This window comes from Xenopus tropicalis, chromosome 8, assembly GCF_000004195.4.
Source record: "Xenopus tropicalis strain Nigerian chromosome 8, UCB_Xtro_10.0, whole genome shotgun sequence".
Lineage (NCBI taxonomy): Eukaryota > Metazoa > Chordata > Amphibia > Anura > Pipidae > Xenopus > Xenopus tropicalis.
Genome location: NC_030684.2, coordinates 59932667 through 59945971, shown reverse-complemented (window position 1 = coordinate 59945971; position 13305 = coordinate 59932667). Strand labels below are relative to the sequence as shown.

Genomic DNA, 13305 nt, shown 5'->3' with positions numbered 1-13305 from the left:
AAGTGTTGTTGGTCAAGCAATTAAGGGGCTTTATAAGCTGGCTCCTTATAACAGACAGTTGATTGATCATTGTTGTTCCTGAGCCTGTTATCCCTTGTTCCTGATTTCTGACTTCCCTGCCTGTGCCCTTCCATGTTCCTGTTCTCCTGTCCCCACCTGGTACCCGTCTTAGGTATGTATATCTTTAATTATAAAGTGCTACTTATGTACTCAGCGCTGTACAGTAGAATACATTGATACAAACTTCTGTGGATCCCCTGGTTTGACCTCTGACCTGTTTACTCGACCTTGTTTGCCTGCTGCCTACCACTGACCTCAGCCTGCCTTTCAGACCTTGCCAGTCTTCTGCCAGCCCTGACCAACTTGCCTCTTTATGGACTGTTTATCTTTGCCTCATCACAGACCTGTATTTAAAGTCTTATTTTTGTTCTGCTTTTTATCTGTTGTGTTACTTCCATTATTGGTCCATTAAATCTGTTTGCTTCACCTCACTTGGCCTTTGCTGTAACTATCCAGCCATTAAAGGGTGTTTCTGGGGTTACTCAGCACATAGGCTCCAACCTGCTGGTCACTCATAACTAGGGATGCCTAACAAACCACCTTTTAATGAAGTCTTTAATTCTCCTTTAATTTTCTTTTCTCAGCAACTATCTCAAGGTCCCTACACAGATGGGCAATTTGTTCTAACTCCAATTCTGACTCCATTATTTTAGGAAGAGAAATTGACCATCTATAAGAAAATTATTCCATTCATCATGTACAGATCTAACACTTGTACAATAACAGCACAGGACATGGAACTAATTGAAATGTGTGGGGAAAAGTCAAAGTGTTAATTGGAGATCTTTGGAGCAGTAAATGACAGGTTCTTCCATCTACCTTTGTATATAATCAACTTTGCTATGTCATCGGTGGAGAAATGGACAGATATTTTCAAAAATATTTACATCAAAAAGGGTCATTATAAATAGCATGGAATGGGAAGAAATAGACAAAATAGAAAAGAAAACAAAATGTATATAGTGCTATACAAAGTGTTTTAAATGTATAAAGTGGTGTTGGGTGGGTGTAGGAGGGGTGCAGTAATCCAAATAAAAACAAATGTAGCTTGAACCCTAATGAACTTCTGGGGCACAGCTCCAATTCAGTTAATGATTATTAAGGGCATATCCAGTTAAGAAGCTCTAAAGATTGCAGGCAGGCAAGATTAGTGCAAAGGCCAAGGGTGGAGCATTTGGCAAACAGACAAAACTAGAACTGGTCTTATGTCAGTGTAACACACAAGACAGCATCAAAGTGGTAAATAGAACATCAGTCAGGAGATACTTTTATATACACTAGGAATAGATTAATTCCACTGTAAACAAGCGTAGTGTTAGCCACAATTAATAAAGGGCTTTAGTACAAAAAGCATCATCCTCTCAAGTGTACCCTCCTTCTGTATGACTGCACACCCCAAAAAAGGCAGAAAAAAAATCTCCTTTCAAGAAAAAACCTGGAGCTGTAAAATGCTAGTGTAGAGCTGTAGTACATGACTCTAAACAAGATCATAGTTTCTACCCGTCAGTCATTCTGAATCTCATTCCATCAATCTTTTTAAAAAGTATTTGTTCTTATATAAACTTCTATGCATACATGTGTATGAGAACATATTTGGGTGTTTAGTAACACTTGCTGGCCAAAGTTTATAAGCCATTGTTTGAACGGGCTTTTTAAGCTGTATGTATAGCATACACCCAAACTTTATATACTAGTTTACATGCACTATGCAAGGAACCAATGCATAGATGTCTGTGCACTAAATGCATTCATAAATGAAATATGAATATATTCTGGCATGAATAAATGAGGTGTGCTCTATAATTATTTATAGCCTTATGGCAGATGCTTTTTGAAGCATGTTTCCTGTATAAATGGCAATTGAAAGACTCTTGGGTGAAACAGCTGCTTAATGTCACTTGGCAGATGCAGAATCGCAGTAGTGATCAGGTTAGCGGAAACCATCTATCACTGTAATATTCCTCAGGAATGTCACTGGCCTGTGAACTCCTAAATATTTACTAAGAAATGCATTTCATTGTAGTCTGTTATCTGGAATCTTGAAGTAGAAGGAATTAGTCATGGTTGAATTCATTTTGATACATTTAACATAGTTCCATGAAATTTACCTGTAAAGCTGTGTGTTTTGTAATGTCTGCTGAAAGCCATGAGACTGCATGCATTAGGTACTAATTTACAGTGAAAAAATAAAGGGAGTTTATTCATGGCAGATCAAGGTTTAATACTGTATCTCCTCCTGTATATTTTCCTCCATCTGGTGATAGGAGTTACTACTCTGTGTGCTCCCTTCCCTTTCTCTTTATGTTCTTTTCCTAGCATGTCAAAGTTATGCGCCTGAGAGGATTTGATGGTTAAACACATGTATTTAAAGCAGGTTTGGACTAGGATGCCCACCAGAAAACCTTAGACCATAGGATAAGAAGGATAAAGTGTTGGAAAAAGTCTAACCAGGGGACAAATGTACTAATTGACCTGGGCTTCCACTATAACTGCAGAACCTAGAGTGCTATCATAATGCCACACAAAGATGACACTAATACCAAAATGGAAATCGGCTCCTAAATAAGAACCTACTTTTAGAGACAATGATATATTTTCAGTGCATCCCTTACAACTGCAGTCAACCACCACCTGTCTTCTCTTTCTAGCAGACTGTATCTCCTCCTGTATATTTTCCTCCTTATAACAATGCTATAATCTGTTCACAAACTTTTCTCAGGGTAACTGATTTTACTAGCACTGTTAAAACATATCTACAAATAAGTATAATTTAAAGGGGTTGGTCACCTTTTAAGTTCACCACTATGTTCTTTTCCTAAGATCAATAACGAAAATGATTCCTTGTTGGTACTGCGCCACTCCACTCTTTAAGTGAATAAATATCTCTGCTGCTCCCTTAAAAACGCAGGCTTTACTCCTGACCACAATCTATATACAGTACAAATCTAAAAAAAGAGAAAGGGAGCGCACATAGAGTAGTAATTCCAATGACCATACTTCTATTCCAATCCTAGATAGTCTAAAAGCCAGAGTGTCATTAAAATTCCTGATAATTAATACACCCAAGGTGTGTAAGAGCAATGAATTTCCCCATATAGGTGGTAACTCACAAGATCACTCCAAAAGGTATGCATGTCAGCAATCAACTAGGTTCTTCTCACTTGCAAAAACAATATTTAACCTTAATAAATGGGAACATCTTGCCCTCGGCAAAGATTTTAATCCCAAGAAAGTGGAAATCCGTCAATCCGCCTTGGATATCAGGTAGGTGTGTGGTCAGGCACATAGATCACTATGCGTCAAATTCCCAGACCTCTTTCTGTCTTTGGAACAGGGGCAACCCTAATAAGCTAATTGGACATTTACAGGATAGCACTTGTAATAGTAATAGTAGTTAGCAGTGAGCAGTGCATGGCTCAAACTTGGACTGATAGATCTGAGGGAGTTCTGCTAGGAGATACCTAGTATCTATTCCCTGGAGCAGTGCTGTCCAACTTCTGAGGTGCCAAGGGCCGGAATTTCTCTCACATACATGGTGGAGGGCTGCTAATGGAAGCCAGTTTTGGCCACTCCCCCATTTTAAACCGCACCCACTTCAAACCACACCCATTTTATCACAATGGTCGCTGCAGGGATATCAACCATCATTCATATGTTAAAGAATTATATTATGTCATGTTAAGAGACACCCTTAAATCCATATGCCTCCTCCTCCCCTGTGGATAGCACAGCAACCCCCAGCATATAATTACACACCTTAGGGACCATTTAATAGCTATTTCCAACTGCTAACAAACTCCCAGAACAAACCCCTGCCAGGTTCACCTCCCACAGGCAGCATAGGGTAGGCAGAGTATGTCACACACAGGCAGCACTCTGCCTGTCCTATGCTGCCTGTGGGTGCCATACCCTCCTTGCCCAATGCTGCCTATGTGCCATACTCTGCCTACCCTATGCTGCCTATACACAGGCAGCATAGGCCATGCAGTGCATACAATGTCTGAGGTGTGAAGAGGTTGACAATGTGGGTGACTACAGCCTGAGCCTGAGGTGTGAACACTGAAGGGGGTGAACAATGCAGAGATTAAAAGGTGTGAACAGTACAGGGGATTACATTTTTAAACAATACAGAGGGATTACAGCCTAAATCTGAGGTGATAACCATGCAGGGGGCCAGTTAATCTCAGTACTGATACCGATTTAAATCTTACACAAAATTAACCCATCAAAGCAGCCAGACAGGTGGGGGGCCACACAGAGGGGGGTCGAGGGCCGCATGCGGCCCACGGGCCGCCAGTTGGACAGCACTGCCCTGGAGGATCCACTGAAGGGGATCTTGATCACTAAGGGCATCTCCACAAGATTATCTTAAAGGAGTACTATACCTCTGGGCGCTAAAAGCCCCCTTAACACTGTCCCTATCGCTAACCCGTAGCTAAAAAAGCGTACAGCAGCGTACCTCGTCGACATCTTTTTAACAACTGAAGACACTTCGGGTCTTGCCTCCAACATGGACCCTGCTTGCACATGTGCAGTTTAGGCAGACTTCCTGCCACCAACAACTGCACATGCGCAAGAAGATTCGTAACGGTGGAGAGAACCAAAGTGCCTAATTGAAGGATTTTTGTAAAAGAGGAGGTCAGCTACCCTAAGAATGTGTTTACAAAAATAGACAAGAAATCCTGTTTGTTTTGATAGAGGACACAGTGCAGCTTTTCTGTGAGTGCTTATGGCTGTATTTACATAGACCTTTTTTGATAAAGCTTACTTAGTTTTTACCTTTTCTTCTCCTTTAAAGGTAAAATATAACCTTTTTTTTAAATTAGATAATTTAGTTGGACTGTAAAAAAGAGGCATAAACACTGTCCAGCTTCTTGCACACAGTGCTTGCTAAGGGGAACCCCTAACCCCCCAGGCAGTAAAATTTAAGGTAGAGGACAGGCTGGGAAGGGGGATTACTATACAGCAAAACTGGTGGTCCGTGCCCCTCCGGCCCCTCTCTGACCACTCCGTGAAGTCCCTCTGCTTTCCAAGGAAACTGCACACAACCCACTGTGGATGGCAGCAGAGTGACATCAAGTCCCAAGAGTGGTTAGGAAATGGTTTGCATGAGTCAGGGATAACCATCAGGTATGTCTGTGTAAAAATATATTTATATTTTTTTCTGGAAGTTTAGATAACATTTATGCACCTTTTAACCACAACTAAATGAGCTCATGTCAAAAAGGGAGGGGTATATTTGCAAGTTAAATCAAAAATATTATGTCATGCAATTTTTTTTCTGAATCCTAAGTATTGCCTCCCCCACCCATCCATTACTTAGGCAATTTCTTCAGCCATGGTTTACTGCACCCATAAGTCCCATATTCCTGCTGAAGCAGTCATGACTAGAGAGATGTTAAAAATCTGACATGGAGAAGAAACAGGGGTCTAAGGGAGGCAAGGCTTTACTTTAGACTAGTGATGGGTTTTAAAGTGATACAAATTCTTTCTTGTAAAAACCTGGAGTAAATATACACCACGTTTTTAGCATGCCTTGCATAAATAGCACGTGTTTTATCAATATGTTTACTATATTGTTCATCTTTTTAATAAAATGGCAAAAGCATTGTCTTCTGGGCTGCAGCCTAACTAGCTGATGAGCTTAGTAGAAAAAAAATGGGTCAGCTGAGAAAGCATAAATAATACGCCTTAGTCTTTAATGTCTCATTTCGGCAGCCACCAACCTATTATTCTTTGCTTTCTGTGTGTTATGCTGCATCATTTGGCTTTAAATCACTGAAATTGCAGAGTGATACATAGAATGAATCCTGTTCCCAGAAGGCTGACAATTTACAGCTTTGTCATCTTTAGTCTGAGATTTCTGGTCCTTTAGAAGCTAATACAGAATTCCAGGATCTGTTAAATGAAAGTCACTCTGGGTTCATGTACAGTATATGTAATTGAAGGATATCAGTCTTGACTGAAGTGGGACACTAAATTTGCCGTGTTTGAATGTGTACCTTAGCAATGAGACTAATTGGATATGTTATTTACAGTATTTCATGTTTGTCAGCAAATTATGCTGATTGGCACTATTATAAAATTATTTGTCTATAAAGTAAATGACATCCCTGTTGGCTGTGCATTTAAAAGAATCATAAATGGAAGACAAAACATTATTTGCCATTCAGTTCAATGTGTTGATGCATTCACAGGTGAGCCCAAGGTTGCTCAGAAACACTGGCTTCCACAAGTCCAGGAGATTGCTATTGAAATCAATGAAGAGCAATGCTGAGCTTTTTTTGTCACCTGCCCACAGCTATTAATCTCCACGGTGACAAAACACGTGGAGTCACTTTGTATCCCATGATATCATATCAGCATTATGTATTTTACATATTTCATTATTATATGACTGGGTAAAGTATTGTTATCTCTACCATTATGTTGTAGCTTATAAAACACATGTAAGCAATAGACCTACAGTGTCTATTTGTGTCTATCATATTTTAAATTGCAAAAAACATTTTGGCTGTAAACTTTTTAAATGCAAATAAGTTAATAAGACTTATTCTCCAGAATATCTTAAACCTACATGACTTACAGAGCATTTATAGATAGGATTGATTTCTGCATGAATCCTAACTGCAGTGTTTTGCTTCTGTAAGAGTTATGTTCCATTTGTCTTTGTGTTTATTCATATATATAAACACCCAATTAGACCCTAGGTAATATAAGGGAAAGATAATTACTTATTGCAACTGTGTTTTTCATTGTGAATATGGACTGGTTTATTGAAAAATGTTTAAATAAGATCTGTGAACCAAATACCTAATAAAACATATTAATGAATACATTATCCAGAAATGTTCTTACTTAAAAATATGTACAAATCAGCAATATGATGTGATTGATCTCCAAAATGATTATAGGCATCAGTTTAATAATGCAATACATGTATAATGCATGTGGATGCTTAGTATAATAAATAAAGCAAATGAAGGGATACTCAAGAGCTAAAATACAACATAATGTTTTGTGGTTTGATCTACCTTGGAATTACTTTGGTTCATATGGAAGTACAGTATATGTATCCATATCATCTAAGAAGAATAAGATCTATTGTGTTGATCCCACTATATCTATGGCTAGCTTTTGCTGTATGACTGTCAAAATTACCTGCTAAATTAGCAGACGGGAGCCAATGTGCTAAGTAAATAGTCCTAGACATACTGAGGCTTTACAAGAACTGGGTTTTATCAATAGATTTAATAATGAAAATAACAAGGGCCCAGCAGAACTGTATAAATGAGAAGGCATAAAAACAAATTTGGTTACAGGCAAAGGTCTGGGCATGTGGGAATATAACATGTCCAAATACAGACACAGGGTCAGGGCAGGCAGCAACCATTCATACTCCAAGTAACAGACCAAGGTCAAAACTGGGGAAACAGAATAGGGAACAAGGGCAGGAACTGACTTACAGGATTCAGAAGCAAGGACTTCAGGAAAGAGTTTCTCAAGATACTTAACAGGACAAGATGGCTTGGCAATCCAGACCGGGGTATTGAAGAAGGCAGGCTTAAATAGATCCTTAATTGGGCTTTTGCCTGCAGCTGGATCAAAGTTGATGTTAGCCAGGGGAAACAGACAAGGAATAAGTCAATAATTTTGACCACAGCCCCACAGTTTGAGGCATCCTATGGCTCACCAAGGAGAAGAAGTGGCCAGTAAATTACTGTGCCCTGGTTCTAGACCAGACAGTTCCTGATGCTCTATTTGTTGGACTTTGGGTTGGCATAATCTTGAAATATTTATGTAACTGCACAAATACCAATAATGAGATTTGTTGGGATACGTATTTTATTGTGGCCACTTCTAATGGAAAATATCAAATGGCAGACTAATAGTTTAGAGTTTTACACAGTTTTAAAGAGACATTCAGAGATGGGCTGCTGCTCTGAAAAAGTCAAATGAGTCATATGGGAGGGGTTAATAAAAGAGGGCACATATAAAACATTACAAACACAACAACACAAAATCACCGGTGTTCTCAGAAGAAGATTCAAGAATAGAAATGCCTCTTGGACCTTTCACAGAGCAGGTTATTGGCAACTTTTGCAGTTTCACCATGTATAGCTTAAAGCAGGGGTCTTCAACCTTTCTTACTCATGAGCCACAGTAAAATGTAAAAAGACTTGGAGAGCAACACAAGCATCATAAAAGTTCATGGAGGCCAAATAAGGTCTAAGATTGGATATTAGGTAGCCTCTATGCACACTATCAGCTCACATGAGGCTTTATTTGGTAGTAAATCTTGCTTTTCTTCAACCAAAACTTGCCACCAACTCAGGCATTAAAAAATAACTACCTGGTTTGGGGGGCACTGAGAGCAACATCCATGGGTTTGGTGAGCAACATGTTGCCCCCAAGCCACTGGTTGGGGATCACTGGCTTAGAGACACCCCTTTTCAACATGAGCTTAATGAATAGGATTTGTTCGTTTAGTGGGATATATTGGGCTAATACATTTGTTTGGCCCTAGTTTGGACTAATTCAATTGTTTGGCCCAAAAGCGGGCATGGGTGCTGCTGGACCAAGGACCACATCAATGAGCCAATGCAGTCCCAAATCTGACAGAAAATCAAACCTGCCCAATCGAGATCTGGCCAATTTTAGGCCAGATATTGGTCGGGAGGCCCATACATGGACAGATAAGTTGCACCTAAGTCTAATGACACAAAGGGAGGTTTCACTCCTGCAGTTAAGGCTAATGGCACACAGGGAAATTTGGCACCCATGGTTAAATCTGTGCTACCTCAGGCAACATATCTTCCCAAAATGCATTCCCACTGGCAATATAGCAAATCACAGGTGTGAAAACCTATGCAGCGCTTCAAAAAAATAACTAACCCTTGTTTGCACAAAAAACGCTGGGACCATCCAATGTCGCCACAAACAAAAAAATTACATTTCACCCAGTATATTCTCCAGAATTAGCCCATACTTTGTGCCTAAATTGTGAAAAATATTGCCCCTAAACCAGAATGCAAAATAACTGTTTATGGGTAACAGCTGGTATGGTCATACTCCTCTATGAATCCAGCAAAACCACTGCCAGCACTGGTCTTTACCAGCGGTCTCTCAGGGTCCCAAAATGTCTGCTGTGCAACAGATAGGGAGCCTGCAGACTAAAGTTAGGACCAGAGTAAACATATAATTAAAGATTGCATCTGGTCAATTTCACCCAGTCATCTGCTAAGTTATCCCTTGTTTTGTTCCTGAATAGTGAAAACCATCAAGAGTACAAAAAAATTCACCTGGCCCTAATTTCCACAAAAACTCTTTTTTGTCAAATTGGGAGAAGCAACTCTGATGGCAGCATACCTGTACTTTTGGCAACATGGAAATAAAATGATTTTTCTCTTTTATCACAGCACAAGTAGGAGTTGAGTGCAAACAATAAAATAAATTCTTTGCGACTAAATAATCGTAGCAAAGGCTCCAGAAGCCATTAGTTGTATTTTTCCTGGATAAGTGCCAGCAAAGGCCAAATTGGTATATTCCATTTCCTGCTACATTTATGCATTCCAGTGAGCAAAGGGACACATGTATGTATGTATGTATGTATGTATGTATATATAACTTTATTTATAAAGCGCCACAAGGGTATGCAGCACTGTACAGTCTTACAGAATACAAAATTACACACAGGGAGGATGAGTGATATAATAAATACACACACAGACACACACACACACACACACACACACACACACACATATATATGTATTTATTGTATTTATTTATTATATCACTCATCCTCCCTGTGTGTAATTTTGTATTCTGTAAGACTGTACAGTGCTGCATACCCTTGTGGCGCTTTATAAATAAAGTTATATATACATACATATATATAGTGTGTGTGTGTCATGTGGTATGAGACACAGCAGGAAGGAGGTCCCTGCCCCATAGAGCTTACAATCTGAGTGGTTGGGTAACATACAGGCACAAATTGGAATTTTTTACTTGGAGTGGACGCTAAGTATTGGGGAGCTTTAGCTATGGTGGCAGCAAGCATGGCACTGTTTTTCTTTTTACGAGCAAAGAGGATTGGGAGAATTTGTGAAAGGACGCCGCAGCCTGCCCACCAGAGAGCCCCGCATGTTACTAGCATCCTATAATTGTATGAAACTGAAGCACTCAATCCCTGCCCGTCACTCCCCCAAGGCGGCTACGTGCCGCGTCACTGCGATTATATAGGTGTAGTCGTGACGCCACAGTCTAGCGAGATGAGATTTGTGACGTCGGGGTTAGCCGTCCGGCAGGAGCCAAGGAGCTTGACATTAACAGCGTTGCGGGACGTTTAAGCAGCGATCCGGGGCTGCGGACTGTGATAAGAAAATCGCGAGTGCGGGCGTGTTGGGCGTTATGTGGCTACAGGGTAAGGAAGTGTTCCGGGCTGCAGTGCTGGGGTATGAGGGAGAGCTGATTTTCTGCGCGATGTGACAAAGGAATTGGGGTGGGGTGCTGCATGCCTTCCTACGCTACACCATCCTTCAGTAGCAGAGATCCTCTCTTTCTGACACCCCTGATCTTGTTGTAATAGGTCCCTAATCACTCGGCAGCTACAGTGAGTGGAACCCCTTCCATTCTGTACAGATGTGATTTAACCCATGTGCAGTGGGAGGGCCCGCGTCATGCCAAGGGAAAGAGGAGGGCATGTCTCCCCATGGATGGTGGGATTCAGGGGTGTCTGAATATGTCCTGCTGTACAGCAGGGAGGGGTCTCTGCATGTGCCGTATGCTATGGATGCTCTATTGGCTTATGTACAACAATAGAGTGCTTGGGGCCAGGCAGAGTATCCATCCCTATGCAGTAAAAAGGGACCCATAGGGGGATCTGCTGTACAGTGACATCCATGAATGGAAAGGTGAGGTGTAGTGACCCAGCAGAGACACCATTGTTTTTTGTTTCTTTTAAGATCTCTTCTACATGAATTTGATGGTGTGTGATTTATATATATAATATTAATAGTTTGTGGGTGTGTATGCATGTATGTTTTTTTTTATCATATACACTGTATGTAATGTACACACACTCAGTATTGTATGTAAAATGATACAGTATGTGTGCAACGGATATTCAGCAGAACATCTGCTCCAGCCTTCAATGTGCTACTTAATAAATGGTCTATTGCCTTTTCTTTCTCAGTAGGAATTCTCCCACTTTACTGCATGACTGTATGTTGCCAGGGCTGGCTTAATTATTTTGCAGCCAAAGTTCCTCCTGTATTTGATGTGTTTTTATTTTCCCCTTGATTTCTCATTTCCATTCTAGTAATGTGTTGCTGGATGTAATGGTCTTGCAATTAGTGCAATTTGTGATAACCTAAGGTCTCATTTTCTTCATGGGAACATATTGTAGATTTGGGGGTAATCCAGAGTGTCACTGTATCATATGAACGTACAGTTTTACAAGAACATAATTTTTTTTTACCCTAATTTGGTTCGGCCGTTTCAAGGAATATTTTTGTGTACAAAATACAGATAAAAATAGTCTGCTTTAGCAAACCAGCATTACATCTTTCAGTCATCAAAATATTGACTTTAAAGCATTTACTAAAAAAAGAATATAACATCAACATTTATAAGAAATAGCCATTTAGCCAGAATATGGCTTGGTATTGCAATTGCCAGTGTTTGCAGACAATTTGTTCATGTTGACAGGTTTTACCCATAAACAGCACTATTTTCTAAGCAAGATGGTCCTTAATTCCTTGGACAGTAGGCTAATAATCAGTGCTACGTATATCCACCATTCTAGCAAATATCACTTTCAGACACTTGGTGCAGGTGCTCATAGGGGATGCAGGTGCTCATAGGGGATGCAGGTCCAGGTTCATAGCAGTAGAAAGTAATCCACAGGTCTTTTAATTACAAAATATGCAGTTGTGAGAATTGTTGTGAGACTTCTGGCTGAGAGAAAGCTGGCTGTTATATTGTTTCAAAAGTCACAACTAGCAGACCAGGCAATAGAAATGGACAGACAAATACTACTCTCTGTACATTTCATCATCATTTATTTATATATCGCCAGCAAATTACACAGCACTTCACAATAAATTTAAACAAAAGGGGATCTTAAAAAGTTTAACAGGCAAGCAAGGGTATACAGAGTAACAATAGGATCAGAGGGCCCTGCCTGCAAGAGCTTACAATCTACATGCATTTACAAATACATTGTAAAAATAATTGAACTTTTTACATTTATGAGTATTGGAAATACCATTTCACTTACGAGGGAAAAAAGGACAATGCGCATGGACAGATAGTAGAGCACACATTAGTGTAGTATTTTTTGTAAAATACATTTTCATTATGTTTTTAAAATAACTACACTGGATTGCTTTGGTGACTTTAAGTCAATGTCTTAAAGATGTTGGGGATATAGCTTGCACAAACATAGACACCCCCTGCCCCCCCACTGGAGTCCCTTTGCTTCACGCTCCTTTTAGGAATTCAACTTTTGTACATTGTATATGCATTTTAGGTCACATGGGATTCATCAGGAGCTTTTCTGTCATGCATTGTGGTTTAGTTTATCCTTCTATTCAAAATGCCTAGAAGTCTCATGCTCCCTTGCAGTATAGACAAAAATAATTGATATAAGGGCCTCACAGTTAAGAACTATGTTTGTGTTTATGGTGTAAGTGAAAACTAGAATATCTCGAATTGAAAATATGGTTTGCCTTTTCCTAGGACAACTTCCATTGACTTCTGTAGATACTCGCAAGCTTTTAGATGGCAGCGTTTTACATTCAAGTTTTTGTTTTTTTCGCACCTATTTATCACATTAAAATAATTACATTATTATGATATGTAATTTTATATAATACCTATATGGGTAATAGACCTATTATCCAGAATGCTCAGGACCTGGGCTTTTGTGGGTAAGAGGTCTGTAATTGGGATCACCATATTTTAAAGGAGAAAGAAAGGTAAAAACTAAGTAAGGTTTATCAGAAAGGTTTATCTAAATACAGCCATAAGCACTCACAGAAATGCTGCACTGACTTCTCTGTCAAAAGATTTGTTGTGTCTGTAATTCCTTTGCCAGAGACATGCATCTCTCTTCTCTCTCCCCCCTCCCTCAAGAATGCTAAGAACTCACCCCCCTTTAGGAATGTGGGTCTGAGCCAATCAGCAGGAAGCTTCCTCATAGTCTTACTAACTGAGTATGTACACTTGGTCTCGGTGCAG

General features: G+C 39.8%; 1 protein-coding gene across 2 annotated transcripts in view; it reads left to right on the top strand.

Moving 5' to 3' along the window:
* Nucleotides 1-73: 73 nt before the first annotated feature.
* The window catches only part of zdhhc9 (zinc finger DHHC-type containing 9), a 54464-nt gene continuing 41232 nt past the window's right edge, over nucleotides 74-13305 (top strand). The window contains exon 1 of one of the 2 annotated variants that reach the window (XM_012967852.3): nucleotides 74-172. The gene's annotated coding sequence lies outside the window, so the exon portion shown is untranslated. 2 annotated transcript variants of the gene reach the window in all.